Source organism: Scleropages formosus, chromosome 9 (assembly GCF_900964775.1).
Source record: "Scleropages formosus chromosome 9, fSclFor1.1, whole genome shotgun sequence".
Taxonomy (NCBI): domain Eukaryota; kingdom Metazoa; phylum Chordata; class Actinopteri; order Osteoglossiformes; family Osteoglossidae; genus Scleropages; species Scleropages formosus.
In genome coordinates this window covers 12,721,226-12,738,269 of record NC_041814.1, presented here as the reverse complement: position 1 = coordinate 12,738,269, position 17,044 = coordinate 12,721,226, and the positions used below count along the sequence as shown (strand labels likewise).

Genomic DNA, 17,044 nt, shown 5'->3' with positions numbered 1-17,044 from the left:
ACGTTCAGAGGCTTCTGTCCGCCACTTGTGTCTTTAGTGTCGAAAGGCTCGTGTCCCTAGTTGCGGTGATTGAGCTCATCCTTCTGCTTGATGGTTGCCCTCTTCTTCTGTCTTTTCCCTTCAGCTTTCTTAAGCACTTACTGTCTCTTTGAGGAAATTTGATCTTCACATGATGTGCTCAAAGTACAGTAATCTCAGTTTCATCATTTCTGTTTATAATGAGTTTTGGTCTCAGTTCAATCTGTTTTCCTGGTAGTCAGTGATATTACGACATGCAGCACCCTGGGTTTGAATGGGGCGAATAAGAACACACAGGCAGCATTCATCTTCAACATTTATTTGAACACCAGCACACAGAGAAACAATGCTCTCAGTCCAAGGACCCCATTTCCTGAAGGACCTACGCTTCCAGCCAGCCTTCCCATCTACTTGGTTCCCCAGGCTCTCTCCTGAAACACTGGCAAACACTTTGACCCCATCATTTCCTCCAGAAGTGCCCCCAGTGGTTGCACAATTACATCCCACATTTTTCCCATAATGCAACTACACACACACACACACATTATCAGAACCGCTTGTCCCGTACAGGGTCACGGGGAACCGGAGCCTACCCGGCAACACAGGGCGTAAGGCCGGAGGGGGAAGGGGACACACCCAGGACGGGACGCCAGTCCGTCGCAAGGTACCCCAAGCGGGACTTGAACCCCAGACCCACTGGACAGCAGGACTGCGGTCCAACCCACTGCGCCACCGCACCCCCGTATAATGCAACTATTTACATTAAATACATTTCCCGCTAAAACACAGTAATGCGGGTCGTTACAATATTAACTTTTTTCCTTTTGCAAATGCTTTTCTCCAATGCAATTTCCAAAGAACAATGACGTATTTAGCCATATCTTTTCACCTAAGGTAAGTTACAATGTTAGATACGTATATGACCTGCAGTGAGTCACTCATATACACCATGAAACAAACTTTCTGACACACACACACGCAATTTAGAGTCACCAATTCCCTTCAAACCCATGTCTTTGCACTGTGAGAGGAAAGCTCTCGCGCCACCCAGGTACCGTGAGACAACAGCACTACGCACCGCACCACCATGCTCCTGCATTTTTAAACCTGCTGCACCACAATTCAAAGGAGTTTCCTAAGTCCAACATTCACATCCATATAAAGTAATAGAAAATACAGCTGCTTGAACAAGCATAAAATTAATTCTTGCGGATACATCAGCACATTTGCTGACCTTTTCCGTATTTTTCATTTTATCCGCTCTGCCAGCTGCTACATTTCAGCATGTCTTTTGACTGATAGATTTCTTTCTGTTGATTATCGATCAAGATGCCCGGATTTTAACAACTTCTGTGCCTTCGCTATCAACACTGAAGGTTGTTGTTGTTCCAGCTCTCGTGATTTTTGTTCTTTTCAGGTTTAATCAAAGATCCGTTCTTGTTCTCCATCCAAAAGCATACTGTTCCAATTTAGAACATAGTGGAATATGAAAATACCTCTTTAAACTTCCACTCAGCTAGAAGAAAATCAGTAACACACCCACTTCAGACACATCACATTTACACACCATATTATAAATCTTTATCTTTACCCTGATACTCATGTAACAGTTGTTTCCAAGCAGTTTTCTGCTGTGAAATTGAGGACCTCAGATGTCCCTGTTTTTCAGTAGCATTGATTTCTATGAAGAAACATACTGTAGTTATTGAGTTTTAGTTTCTATAGGAATTTTACAGCCACTGCTATATTAATAAAAGAATTAATTGTCTTTTTTATGAACCAAGAGGAGTTTCAGAGTCTGTTAGGTCTGTAAAGCCAACATTTATAACTGCTGTTATTGTGAGCATTTTATTCTGCATCTCATCACAGTGTTTTAAGTTAATTAACTACTATTGCTGCAATTAGTTATTTTTAAAAAAGGTGACAAATTGTCATTACCATGGTATCACTTTCTGGTATTACAATTTGAAACTGACTAATCCAGTTCTGTATCATTAAAGTTTCAGAGCTTCGCTTTTCTGCATTTTGGAAAGCATCCAAAATGATCACTTATCTCAGAGAGAGCGACATTGACATGAAAAAGCAGACATGGGAAATACCCCACAGTCCCACATCAAATTCTACACAGTGCATACACTCACTTGTAGTTATGAGATCTTCCCCGAAGGGCCTTGGCACCATACTTTAAAATGGTAACATGCTGAGAAGACACCCATGGAGGTGATCATGTTTAAACAAATGAACAGCTTGGTAGCTAGTCTTTGATGAATTCAACGTATGTTTCTTTTGGACGAAAAAAATTATACTTTTCACCACTGCACATTTTGAAATCTAGATTTTTCATAGCATATTCAGAAATGCTATTATTGTAAGTTCACAAAATTCACCTGCCCTTATTTCCTGAAGAATCCGCAATTATTGTGTTTCAACACTCAGAAAAAATTCTGCAGTGTTAGGTGTTGCAGAAAATATTTAATTCATCCCTGAAAGAAAACACTGCAAGGCTTAGCCCTCTCCTTCCATTCTAAATATGTCATTGTTTTATAGCTAGAGTTTGCCTTCATTTTTTTGAACTTGCTGGGTAATCCATGCAGCACAGTATTGTTTTCTGGTGTGCTGTAGGAAACTTACTGGCTGATCAACATAGACAATGTGATATAAAGCAATAACTGCAAAACCTCCGTTAAAAAGTATTATTATTATTACTATTATTATTGTCGCTTGGGGTTCCTTGCGACAGATTGGCATCCCATCCTGGGTGTGTCCCCTCCCCCTCCGGCCTTGCACCCTGTGTTGCCAGGTTAGGCTCCGGTTTGCCGCGACCCTGCTTGGGACAAGTGGTTTCACACGATGTGTGTGTGTGTGTGTGTGTGTGTGTGTGTGTATTATTATCATCATCATCATCATCATCAGGGGTGTACAATGGCATGGCAGGTTTACCCAGTCCCTGCTGTGGGGCAGGTTTGGGGTTCGAGCCCTGCTGCGGGTGCCTTGCAACAGAATGGGGAGTGTCCTGACAAGCAGTTTTAGACGTTGTTTGTGTGTGTGTGTGTGTGTGTGTGTGTGTGTGTGTGTGTGTGTGTGTGTGTGTGTGAGACTAGTAGTTGTAATGTATTTTATCTGCATTATTTGAGTTTACCTTAAGAAGTGTGCTATCACATTGATATTGCATCAGTATTAATTCACAGACTACAGGGTGAATACATTTACATTACATTACATTGACATTTATTCCCTACTTGTCTTTGTCTTCCTTATACAATACTCTTGCACATTTCAGTGATATTGCTTATTAAACAGAGAATATGTTGCATGACACTTCTTTTCTTTTTGGCTCTTTTGGCTCTACACAATGTGACTCAAACACCATAAAAGAGGCTTCATTGCTATAGAGATTTTCACAATCTTTGGAACTTGTTAAGACCTTAATGATTTATTAATGTCTTATGCTGTCATGTGCTGTCTGGAAAAAATATCCTATGAATATTTAATATGCTTTTTTACATATGATTAGACTCCTGTGAACTGTATATGGTGAGAGTCAAGCACTTGATATACATGTACAAAAAATACAATATATCAGTGTGCATGTAACCATTTTCCAACATGCAATCACTGTAAAACATGTTAAAACTTAAGTTTTTTTTCTAGTGCATAATACAGTTTATTGAAGCAAAGAAGTGTTTTAAATGTTAATTTTCTATATGCAAAATTGTTAAATGAGTAAAAGAAAGTGATAAGAATGTAACAATGATTTGTAATGGACTTGCTTTCCATCCAGGGTGTAGCCTACTTAGAATTGTACCCTGAGCTTTCCAGTTGCTTCTGCACTGCCTTGAACCTGAATTGGACAAGAGGTTAAGGATGATGAGTGAGTGAGTTAATCACAGTGATCGTTATAGCACATTCTTCTTTGAAAAAGAATATAAATGCAACATGTGAAAACATAATATCACATCACATCTTCCGAACCGCTTGTCCCATACGGGGTCGCGGGAAACCAGAGCCTAACCCGGCAACTCAGGGCGGAAGGGGGAGGGGACACACCCAGGACGGGACGCCAGTCTGCCGCAAGGCACCCCAAGCGGGACTCGAACCCCAGACCCACCAGAGAGGAGGACCCGGTCCAACCCACTGCACCACCACGCCCCCGAAAACATAATATCTCATATCTTTTGAAGAAAACCCGTTTTGAGAAATTTTATTTGAATATATGAAACTTTTGGTAATTGAAATGAACAATTGCTCACAAAAGAATGTCTCTTTATGGGTCTTTATTCTTTTCAGATTCATGAGTTTACAGTTCGCTGAGCTTCAGCAAAATTTCCAATGGCTCTCTCAGTCTTTCCAGTATGTCAGTTGAACATGAGCATGTGAGATTAACCTATATTTTTATGCATAGTGTCTGGCACATTTTGTTGAGTCTGTTATGTTTACTCATTTGGCAACAATCCGTCAGAAAGGTCTGAAGACTTAATTAGTTGCAAACAGCTTGCTTTCAGTCTGTTCTGACCCAGTTTTGCTGTACTGCCTTTCTTCATAATGTATTTAATGAGCATAGAGTGAGGTGTGGCCTCACACCCTTTCAAAATGAACGTTTGTCTTCCATCCTCACACACATCTTAATAAGTTGTTTATGAGCATTTTTTTCTCATGAAAATGTGCAGAAATGAAGTCATTCCATTATGCTGAGAGCACTAACAATACGAGATCCACGTTGGGTCGGATCAGGCTCACAGCATCATACGCTACTTGACATCTTGGGGAGACAACCGCCGAACATGTTCGTCTGTACCGAGCAGAATTTAATAGGTTCTGTCCCTACCTGTCTTTTCCTCTAATTACTATCAGCTTTTCACCCAAGGTCTCGCTCACACATCACTTTGCATTGGCTTGATGTGACGATCACGTTTCTCTGTGGCCGACTAATGGGGCACATATATCCTAAGCAGCGGTGACGGATCCATGCGAGCTCCCGGTAGCAATGTGACAAAACCCTCTCTGAGCCCACCTCTCATTATTCCCTCAGGTGATTCTCCAGCGGCACGACGACTATTGATATGGAAACCAGTTGTGGCATAGCTAAGGTAAGTCTGGCATTTTTGCTTTTCATGCGCTTTGTAAATTATTAGTGAAAACAGAGGTGACACAAGCATGTAAACTCTGTATTGCATTATGTTTCACTACAATATATCTAGAATGGAATTTGTACTTTAGCTTTAGGGCATTCCACATGATTGTCTCAAAATAGTGACAATTTGGTAACATTTAATGATCTTGCTTCATAACATTGCTTTGCATCTGCCTTGTCTCAGAACAATGATTACTGTCATCCACTAAATTACATAAGGTTGTATGTGGCTTAGCTTCTATCTATCTATCTATCTATCTATCTATCTATCTATCTATCTATCGTTCTGTCAGTCAAATAATCTTCTAACTTAGCTTTGAGTCAAAAGACCCCGTAGTCAGATACTAAATGTGATATGTAATCTTCATCTTTAACTATTCTTGCTAAAATTATGGCTGGAACAGAAGGTTTCAGTTTATTAGAAAAAGGGAGGTAGCACATAATCACCAAGTTAAAAATAAATGAGGACAACATGCATAAGAAATGCTTTATTAAATAATTGATTATAAAAAACTTTTTACCGCGCTGTCACATTGCGCGTCCTGTTTTCCTCAATACATGTCCTACACGAAAAATTCAGACACACAACAAGATCAAAAGTGTGTGAAAAACTGTTAAAACATGTATGGTAATTGGGTGGTTTTAAAGCAAATATTGCGATTACTATGAAGCAGTTTGGTGTCTTAGCTGCTCGTCGCTCAGAGTTTAATTGCAGTGTGTCGATTATGAAGAGGAGCTTCAGCGCTTTGGGTCTTCTCTTCACTGTGATGGATAATCTCCATGGAATTATTCTCTACTCAGCTACATCTGATGAAAAAATTAACATGTATGACATTTCAGTGAAGAACATTTCTGCTTTTTTCTACTTTCTATTTATCTCTCCTATATGCAATAACCTATTAGTACATTGAATTTCAACTATATTTGGCCATGGTACTTGTTGCATTTAGTGGCTGCACTTTTATAATAAATATGAAAGGAGATTGCAAAGCTTTTTTCAGTTTTATTACAGTGTATAAGCTTCCTAACATAGTTGAATGGGATTAAGGGGGATTCAGTGGAGAGTTTGTTCCTGCATCTGTAGAAATGTCAGTGTGGTTTACCAGTGATAAAAACACTGACAAGACCTAACTGCAAATATCATTACAAGTTCAGGTAACTTTTCTAAATTATTCGGAAAAGACAGGCAAGAGAATTCAACTGACAATTTGCTTTTTACCATTTCTTCTTGTTTGACAGACTCTGAAATCAATACAACTGTCTGTATAGTAACTTCATTTTACAACTGGAAATAATTTCCTAATCTTTATTTTTATTCTCTCAGGTTGACATTACAAAAAAAATAGGAACGTGTGCCCATGTATAATTACATGCTGAAAACTGCAGAACATAAAGGAAGATGTGCAACAACTTCCACTGCTGTAAGCTCTTGCCAGAATAAATCTTGTTACAAAGTGGGAAAAAAACATTACTCGACAGTTTATCAAGTTACGTGAACCCATACAGCAATTTGTCTCATCTATTTGACAAATTACAATAAAAAGGACAAGTCGTAAGGCTTTCCAGTTATAAACGATTACAAATAAATGTCCTTTATTCCTTTTAAAAAACACGTATCAGTCAGTGAAAGTTTCTCTAGAGGTTCAGCCTTCATGAAACATCTTGCAGTAGATGCCTCCACTATGTTGGCTATTGCCATCACAGAGGTTCACCTCAGTGGTTCATTATTGTGTTTATACTCTAAGGCAGATGACTATTTCTGTCATTTCTACCAGTCTTTTACCATTGACAGCATTAAGTTTGGTTTATCCAAGCCAAAGCTTGGTAAGCTTGTTTAAACTCATTATTTGTTAACAGTTTTAGACATATAATTGATCAAAAGTTTTCAGAAACAGACCTTTTTCTATTTATCTTACATTTGTTAATTTGCAGATGCTTTTCTGCAAGGCACAACTCAGAGAGAACAAATGAATTTCACCAACAGATGGAGAGATGTAATTGCAGACACGTGATTCTCGAAGTACAATCGATTTGTCTGATGCTGCCATTTAAACCTGCATATATTACGAAGACAGCTGCATAGGCAACTGCTGGAAAATGCTTTTTTTTCCTTAAAAGAGGCAACATTGAAAGAAATAAGTACATGCATTACATGAGTAGCAGCATATAGAATTCATAGGAAATACAAAGGCAATTGGAAGGGGGGTGCGGTGGCGCAGTGGGTTGGACCGCAGTCCTGCTCTCCGGTGGGTCTGGGGTTCGAGTCCCGCTTGGGGTGCCTTGTGACGGACTGGCGTCCCGTCCTGGGTGTGTCCCCTCCCCCTCCGGCCTTACGCCCTGTGTTGCCGGGTTGGCTCCGGTTCCCCGTGACCCCGTATGGGACAAGCGGTTCTGAAAATGTGTGTGTGTGTGTGTGTGTACAAAGGCAATTGTAATAGATAATGTAATGTAAATTTTTGGATTAAATAGGAAATTTGCACAGAAGTGAGTCTGAAACAGCTGTATTTTAAGACCTTTCTGGAAAATTGAGAGGGATTCAGCAGTTCTCAGCAAGAGAGTGAGATAATTCCACTACAGTGGAGCCAGAACTGAGGACTTTCGACCTTTTCATCTGAACTTCTTGTGCACTGGACCACCAAGCCGCCAGAGGTGGATAAGCACAACTTGTGATCAGATACTGTTGGTATTCAGGGAGCAAATCTGTTGACGGTCTTCTAGGCTATGACGAAAGTCTAAAACTTGATGCGTGCAACTAGAAGCCAGTGGACAGCGAGGAGTAAGGGAGATACATAGGAAGGCTTTGGCAATTCAAACACAGCTTGTGCTGTGGCATACAGTATCAGCTGGAGAAGTTTGCTAGAGGCAGATGGAAGGCCAGGCAGGAGAGAGCCGTAGTAGTCTAGGCAGAATATCACCATGGCCTGGACTAGAAGCTCTACAGAATTTGTTGTGTGATAATGATGGATCCTACAGATGTTATGCAGGATGCATTTGCAGGACTGGGTTATGCCATCAATGTGTTGACAGAAGCAGAGACGCAAGTTGATTTTTACTGCCAGGCTCTAAACTGATAAAGCCATTGAAATGAGTAAGTTGTCCAGTTTGATAAAGTTCCCAACAGGTGGATGGACAGCTGAGAGGGGACAGATCTTGTTTTTGGAAATGCTGAGTTGTAGATGATGATCAGTCATCCAAACACAGATGTCTGAGATACATGCAGCAATAAGTGAAGGTTGCTGTTCTGTAGCTGCAGGAGGAAAAGAGAAGAAAAACTGGGTATTGTTGACATAGCAGCAATAGGAGAATTTGTGAGAGGTGATGACAGAGCCAAATTTGAGGAGTAACACCAAGGCCTGAGGAACACAAACTGAGAGAGGCTGACAGGATGACCAGAAGCCACACGACCACCCAATAAGATCTACCAAATAGGTAGGACTCAAACCATTTCCGTGTTCTTTTGATGCCAGGCTGTCCATAGGAGGAGAGTATAATCCGGTAGCCGTTAGTGTCGAGAACTGTGGACAGGGCAAGGAGAATGAAGACCAACGACAGGGAGATTGCTCCAGCCAATTGGAGAGCATTTTATACTGCAAGGAGGGTAGTTTCCATGGAATTCATAAGCATCAAGGAGGTCTTTCTGCTCGAGGACTACAGACAAATGGTTGTAAGCCACGCATATCATCGTTTTTGTCAGAAAAGGGAGAAGATGGTGGGCAGCATGGTGGCACAGCGAGTAGTGCTGCTGTCTCACAGCGCCTGGGTGGTGCCAGAGGATGTGGGTTTGATCCCTGCTCAGTCTGTGTGGAGTTTTCATGTTCTCCCGATGTATGAATGAATTGTACTGGAGATTTGGTTTATGTCATGTAAATACTTTTTCACCTATGTTCCAGTACTTTAAAGCAGTATGTTTTACAATCTGAGGCTGTTACAATGAACTACAAGAAATCCAACTAAAAGAATGACAAAGACATTTAATTGCGAAATATAGATTTTACTGCCAGAAATTTTAATAAGTGGAAATGTGAGGACATGAATTTATTGAGTTTTGATGCTGTAATATTCAAAATTTTACTGAAACTGAGTTACACCCCTAGACTAGTGAGATGGGAAACATTATTAGTTCCTCTGAAGTTACCAATGAGTCCTGTGTCTATAAACAGAATACACACACACACACACACACACACACACACACACACACACACACGTACATTTCAAAGCAGTACAATCTAGCGCTGCAGAACATTTCACAGGTTAGACAGATATCTCCCTTTCTACCCCTTACTTGAATTTCAGTAACATACAAAGATGGAGAAAGATATTAGTGGAGGATTACAATTCAATGAAAATGAAACTCTGAATATGCAAAGTGTAGGAGGTAAACATGATGTTTCCACCGGGAGCCACAAGCACAGGCAGCATGTCCATCTGAGACGACATCGGGATAACTCAGCTGTGAGTCAGGGCCACAAGGCTGAACCTGGATCTTCAAGTTATCTGTCCAAGTAAGCTTACAGAAGTGAGATTTTTACACGAAGAAAACGGAATCTGGGTAGAAGGGAGGTGAGGGTCAGGGGATTTTCTGGGTTCTTTTTATAGACTGCAAGAATTGAGTTTACATTGCGCACATCAAATTCCTCATTTCCTACACAGTCTAACAGTGAGAGAATGGAAGAAAGAAAACAGCTGAATCTCAAACTGCGTCTGGGACTCTGTTTCACCCAAGAAAACGTCTTCCTTCTCTAAATTCCTTCGTTTTAACTTTCATTTAAAGCTGATTTGAAAATCTCACCTCTTCGTATGTGTTTTTGGTTACTTGGAACTGTAACTGCCACCCCTATGATGTTCATAACTAAAAATGTGGACGCAGACTTTAGGGGAACCAAGTTCGGTTTATTGTGGAATCTCTAGGCTCAACAGAGCAGCATGAAAGAGCGCAATCGATAGCGCACAGTGTTTAACCCCTACTGAGATCAGTGCCTTGAAAGAAGCGGAACAGGGCTGCCTAGATGGCAATGTCTGATGCAGCTGGGCAGTTAGGCCTACCACTGACCAACGATTCCGACTGCTGGACAAGCCATAAGGTGGGACTCTTTCCCATTTTTCTTCCTTCTTTGGACCTGATCAAGGATTAGGGGGAAAGGGTCATTACTCACCCCCAGAGCAATGATTTAAACTGACAAAGGCCTTCTCTGTGTTGCAGGTGTAATTGAAATCAATATGCTGCATGATGAGGTGATTCTCAGGGTTAAAAAATGGGTCTTTGATACACATTTAAACAGCGGAATTTTCGCTGCAATACTGGCTGCAAGGTTTAAAAGATTCACTGTGTTACATTTGTATAGCCACAAATTAATTTATCTGTCTTTCTGTACCCATCTATTATATCAACCTCGCTGTTAACAGTTAAGCTTAACCGTTCATGTTATCTGAATAATCGCCAGTTCTGTTCTATAGCTCGCGTTTTAGTGGCTCCATCATGTTTGCATTCATTTCAGCCCCTTTCTTAGCGCACTTCCAATATGCTGAGACCGATCTGCCTTCCCGCTCCTTCAGGACGAGAGAAACCGGGGGCAGCGAGTTCACGAAAGGGTTAAGCGCTTGCCGCGCCGTGATTGGCTGCTGCATCGGCGGTTTCACGCGCCCGAGGAGAGAGAGGTAACCAGGCAACTTCAGCGCGAGCGGCGGAAAAGAGTGGCGGAGGGAAAAAAAGAGGCGCTGAAACCCCGAACCACAGTTTAGCGGTAAAATGGACAGGATGTAGCCCAGCTTCTACCGCATGTTTCTGGGATGGAAAACGGGATTACTCGCTGCTTTAGAAACATTATGGACCTGTGTAGTCATCGCCAGCGGGAATTAACTGGCTTTTCACAATGACAAGTGAAGTGCAAGAAGAACATCACACTCTGACTCACGGAAGGTAAGTAAGCCTGGTGGTAAAACAAGAGTGCGCTCTCGGTCCGAGCACGACAGTAAAAACCTCGTTTCAGTGAAGCTGCATAGATAGATACATTATTTCTGTCGTAGTGAAATGTTTTTTTTTTACTCGTTCGACTATTTTCGGGGCTTCACGTGTGTAAACAGTTTAGTAAATGTGTGATTTCGAACGAGGTTTTTTTTTTACTCACTCAGCAGCGTCGTTCAAGTTATCGAAGATCTGCAGTCCTGATACGTAAATGCGAAAACAGATGTACTCCTCCGTCCGCTGCTGCATTTTTGTAATATTTTTTGCCATGATTAACTAAGTGCATGTTTATGTTATTGCCTGAAGAAATTTGGTCGTCAGTAAGAGTAACTAGCGTGTTGCATGTTGGTAGGAAGCAAGTCTGTCTGTGTATGTTTTTCCGCAGTGGATTTTTCCTCAGTTTATGGTCTCTGTTCCAGCTCTTTGCCATTGATGTGTAAATGACGATATTCTTCTGCGTTGCCCCCCCCGGCGTGATTGGGTTGGGGGAACCTAAATATGAAGTATGCCAAGTTCACCAAGATATCTATTATTCTTACAGCATCCGTTAGTATAACAATTTTAACCGGGACACTGAAGCTGGAGAAAAGAAAAGAAAAAAAAAATCACTCGACTTGCGGTGAACGCCTCAGTAGTTTGCTCGAGAACCGGTTTGTGCATGATCATGATCGATTGTACCCGCTCTTGGAGACGGACTGAAAAACGAACAGAAATCATAATTACACCGAAAGCATTTAGTTGTTCGTTCGTCGAGTTTTTTTTGTGGCGTCTCTGGGTCATATTTCTAGGTAAAAATAAATTACGTTGGGGTGTTTTTTGATGAGAAGTTTAAGAGCACGTTTTCGGACTCCTGCTGGTCGCCGTCGTTACTTCATCAGCGCACGGAGACTAGTCTAGTAACGGCCACAGAGACCGGACACGTCTCGTGAGGCCAAGATGTGACGGCTCGCGCCTGTAGCTCGCGCTCAATGAGCCGCGCGGGGGCTGGCGCGCGGAGTCGCGAACTCTGTGGGAATCTCCCGCTCCCAGCGTGAGGCAGTAGGTCCGCGATCAAATGAGCGGGAGGTTTCGTTTCGGACGGGGGGGGAACTCGATAAGCTACGTTTTAATTGCTCCTATTAGCTGCATTTTTACTTCAAAAGGAAACGTGACAAACGCCCTGTGAAGTTTTCATTTATATCACCGACTTGGAAAAATCAATTATTGAGCCAGAGTGTTTCGTGCGGTCTCACGGTCGGCGCGAGTCGAAAGGAACCGTCACACGTACAAGTTGCGCTCTGTTTAGTCTTAGTCGTAATAGTTATGTGCTGTGCGGGTCTGCTGTCGTGCCTTTTTATTGTAGTACGCGCTGTTAAACAAAGACCTCCAATGAGAAGTCCTCCCGGCCAATTCCATCATTGACACAAGCCTTTTTGAACACGCACGCTGTGCGGATATTAGAAATTATACTCGTTAGAGTCAAACTGTGCAGGCTAGTATATGAATAAAAGAAGCATTTTCGCCGTGCTCGTTGTCGGTCAGGTGATGCCCCGCTCGCGGTCGCTGCTGCTGTATTTCTCGGGTTGATGCTGCAGCGGCTTTAAAGATGCTGCGCCGCTGATACTGATAGGGCGCTCGTGCAGAAGCCATGTGCTCAATGTCAGCGTTCACAACCACTGCAACGCATACAACATAACATAAAATAATGCGCTTGTCGTCGAGCAAGTAAGGGCCGCTCGCGCTGTTATGCCGCACCAGTCAGATTACAGTCGCGTCCCATCTCGGACTGGATTCCAACTGAAAAACCACGTCGCTCATCCTCTGTCTGACACACACGCCTGCGATAGCCTGTTGTCTCTTTTCTGAAAGCGAGGTGAAGTGTATTTTTATCAATATATAGTAAGTTGTATCTGTGGACGTTATAACAGATTTGCTGTAGGCAAGGTAGGTTAAAGCAAGCTACCGTAGCATTGTTTTCACCTGTTAAGAATAAAATTGCCCTTGCCTAAATGAGGAAGGGAGGGGGCGTGGTGGTGCAGTGGGTTGGACCAGGTCCTGCTCTCCAGTGGGTCTGGGGTTTGAGTCCCACTTGGGGTGCCTTGCGACGGACTGGCCTCCCGTCCTGGGTGTGTCCCCTCCCCCTCCAGCCTTACGCCCTGAGTTGCCAGGTTAGGCTCTGGTTACCTGCAACCCTGTATGGGACAAGCGGTTCAGAAAGTGTGTGTGTGTGTGTGTGTGTGTGTGTGTGTGTGTGTGTGTGTGTGTGTAAATGAGGAAGAAGGTGGCCAAGGTTAGTATATTTTTTATCTAATGTAAGAATGAGTGCTGTGTTTTTTCCCCTTCAGTGGCGGGTTTAACTTGTCAGTTTTAACTCTGACATAAACTATAATAATCATAATAATTCTGTTGATTAAGTTGAACAGATTCATTGGGGTGTATTTTCTAACAAAATCTCACTTTCGGCATCACTGATGGGGCGATATTTTTGCAACTGACTGTTGATGAAAGTTCTGCAGAGTGTCGGATTCATTTGTCCATCTCCATTTTGTGCATGTGATTGATGATGGGATTGAAGCGTAGAAGAGAAAGTCAATGAAAATTACAGAATTTATTATGAGTCATGGATGAGAAAGCTAACAGAAGAGGAAAACATTTAAAATCAAAGATTTACATATATCTGACACTTTTCTTCAAAGCAGCTTATGGTGTTAAGCCATTTACAATTATTTACCAATTTATACACCTGAGTACTTTTACTGGAGCAATTTAGGGTAAGTACCTTATTCAAGGGTACTATAGCTAGAGATTGGAATCAAGCCTGCAACTAGCAGGACCAAAGGCAGTAGCTCTAACCACTATGCTGCCCACTATACCTCTAGATGTTGGAAAACAAATATTAGCCTTTGTAACTATTTTATTTTACTGACTAAAACTATCTACCAAGTGTATTACTTTATGAATTTACCGAGAGTAGTTTTTGCAGTGTTGGTCAGTATTTGCATGAATTTAGAATAGTGTTGTGAATTATTTTTCATTATTATCATTTTGTAAATAAAGAAAACAAATTAGTCATCCACCACATATCTCCATTGTTATTCATTGTGGGCATGTGGGTGCACCGGTTCAGAAACCAGGGAAAACACAACATAGGTGTCTATAAAGCTTTGAGAAGGTTACTTTAGAAATATTACATCATGAAATATATTCTTAAATATTCTGTCTTTCTATAATAATATACATGAAAGACTCCTATTAGTGTGGTGAATTGGCATATGCTATTTTTGTGACATATTTACACAAACTGTACATTGTATTTCTGTTGCTCCACTTCAGTTTGAAATAAGAAAAGGGTATTCACCACAGCTTGTATGAGCTCACTGGACAACAGTGTGTCTCCCTGGAAACTGTGTCCATCCTCAGTAAATCCTTACAAAACATTGTTTTGCTCACCCACCAATTTATAGTGGCTGCACATTGTTAAAATTTTTCCACTGCTCTTATTTGTAAAAGGTGATATTCTCTTAGGGTGCTGAGATGCAAACATTGTAAAAACATGGACTGAAAACAGTCAAACTTCCTTCCTGCTTGAAACCAGTCACCTTGTTAAAATAAGTATTGCAGAGCTGTTAAACTGAATTTGTATTATGATTTTTCATACTTAATTGTTGGCCATGAGTAACATCACATTAGCATGACTGTTTTCTCCAATGACTGCTGTAATTTACTTAATCAGAATTAATTTGTTTCTGATGAAAGCTGTTATTTTGATAGATGTGTAATAAGAAAATATCTACAGTACCCATAGTTTCATGGCTGAGTTACTATCACTTATACCAAATTGATGATACTTTATTGTAATTGTCAATGCAAGGAGATTTATTGTACCGTTAAAAATGTCATTAAGTTGGTATATTCAGTTTTGAGCTCCCCACCTTTTCTGTACAATACATTCCATGTGGAGTGTGATTTCCACGCCTACCCATTGTGCAGTTTGTGCAGTTTGTGCAATTATCTAACTTAGCCGGTTCAGCGTCATCTGCACAGCTTTGTTAGCTTAATTGTCTTTAGGGTAAGTTCACTGCTCATTGAAGTATAACATGCAAGAATATGGTTCTGCGGTAAGATTCTTCTTTGGTGTTATTACCTTGAAGACATGCACAGCTCTTTTCCTACTGTGTCCTCACCAGTGGTGCATGATGTCAGCGAACTGCTGCCCTGCATGGCCTCTTCAAGAGTGATGCTGCTGGCTGCCTTTGGTATTGCCTCTGGGTACATCCTCTTCAAGTCTACATCTCTGGCTCTGATCCAGTGGATTGGGAGTGAAAATGCTAAAGCCAGTTAATGCTCAGGAACTGGCCCAGGGTTCTCAGTGAGGGTGCAGGGGGCCAGTGCCTTACACTTACATATCACACATGATTTCATTCCTGTCTTCACTGAGTCAGCTGTGATTGGGATTTCCCCAGACAAAGTGAGTAGCCAGTGGCTCCCTATTATCCCGAGCTGCTGTTGTGCTGCTGTGGTGCTATAGTAGTTCTCTTCACTTTATGTCATAGCCAGGGGCTTAACAGCTGCTAGCCCTCTGTTATTAGTTGTCTCTGCCCTTTGTTAGTACTGTATATTTCCTGTGTTCTCATTTGTGCTAAATTGAAAGTTTTACATTTGGGTTGTATTTGTTAAAATTTTGTATACAAATATTGCTACTACTTTGTTTGAGTTTATTTGACAAGTGTTACTGAGTCAATAATTCGCCCTTGGGCTGGAATCAAAATTGTGTTGGGATTAGCACGTGCTGCAGTGTTTCTACGTTATTATAAAGACTTCTCTGTTTCTGAGTCTGTTTTCATGCCTCTTATAATATAATATAGTATTTGTGCTAATGTTGAAGTGTAACTGCCCCTTTAATACACTTGTAATTATTGCTTGACTTATCTCATACCAGGAATTGCTATGCCATGTGAATAATCTCTTCTTAAAGAATCAAGGTAACAGGTTAGTTCCAGTTGTCATTAGGGGCCATAAATGTATATAATCACCAGCTTAATTTATTACTTTCTGAAAATGTAGTCCAATGTGTACCAAGAAAAGGTGAAAACTGTTGGTAACTTATAGCAACTGTCAGCTTGTTAAAAGATGGCAAACTTTCAATATTCATGGGAATTTCAGAATTTGTAACTAAAAGTTACGATTTCTCTGTATCGCTGTATGGTTTGTCTAATTGGGTTCTCTTTATCTAGTTTTAGGGCTTGCATGAAAATTTGATCATGTTTTAGGTCATATTTATGCAGAAATAGAGACACTTCTAAACTAAAGGGTTCATAAACTTTCAAGCACCACTGTATTACAAGAGACCTATGCAAATTAGAAACATAAACATAAAAATTAAAGTTGAACCCCCAAATCTGTCCATTCACCAATTTTCAAACTCCACTGATCCAGTACAGAGGTGTGGTGATCCGCAGCCTGTCCTGGGAAGTGTAGTACAGCCCTTTGGAAATAAGCTCACCAGAGGGAAACCATATGCCCTGCCACCTACACCTTAATGGGAATTTTAGATCAACCTGTTCACCTAAAACAAATGTCTATGGACTTTAGGAGGAAATGAACCCAAGCTAAAAAGAACATGCAGACTTTCTACAGGCAGTGAGACATGAACCCATGGCCTAGGAACTCCGTGCACCTTTGCTACCCACTGTACCACCATACCACCCGATCACACCCAAAATATACGTGCTAAATACCCCGAGAGGTTAGTTTTGAGAGAAGTTATGGTAGTTCAGGGCTAGACAAGTGTCTGTAATGACTTTTTAGATAGCACACGCTACTTGAACTATATACTACTGTTTCAAATGGGTTTTGAAATCTAGTCAAATACATGTATTTTCCTCTAGTCTGTGGTATCTGCTTTTGGGCTTTTGAATTTGCTTTTTCAGTGTCTCTGATTTTATGAAGTG

At 41.2% G+C, this 17,044-nt stretch overlaps 1 protein-coding gene across 4 annotated transcripts in view; it reads left to right on the top strand.

Annotated features, from left to right (window-relative positions):
• The first annotated feature begins 5,048 nt into the window (after window positions 1-5,048).
• Window positions 5,049-17,044, top strand: part of dab1a (DAB adaptor protein 1a) — a 118,568-nt gene continuing 106,572 nt past the window's right edge. For 3 of the 4 annotated variants that reach the window (XM_018734211.2, XM_018734207.2, XM_018734210.2), the window contains exon 1: window positions 10,841-11,069. The gene's annotated coding sequence lies outside the window, so the exon portion shown is untranslated. Of the gene's footprint in view, window positions 5,106-10,840; window positions 11,070-17,044 lie in introns of those variants that run through there. The other variant, XM_018734208.2, reaches the window with a different exon arrangement.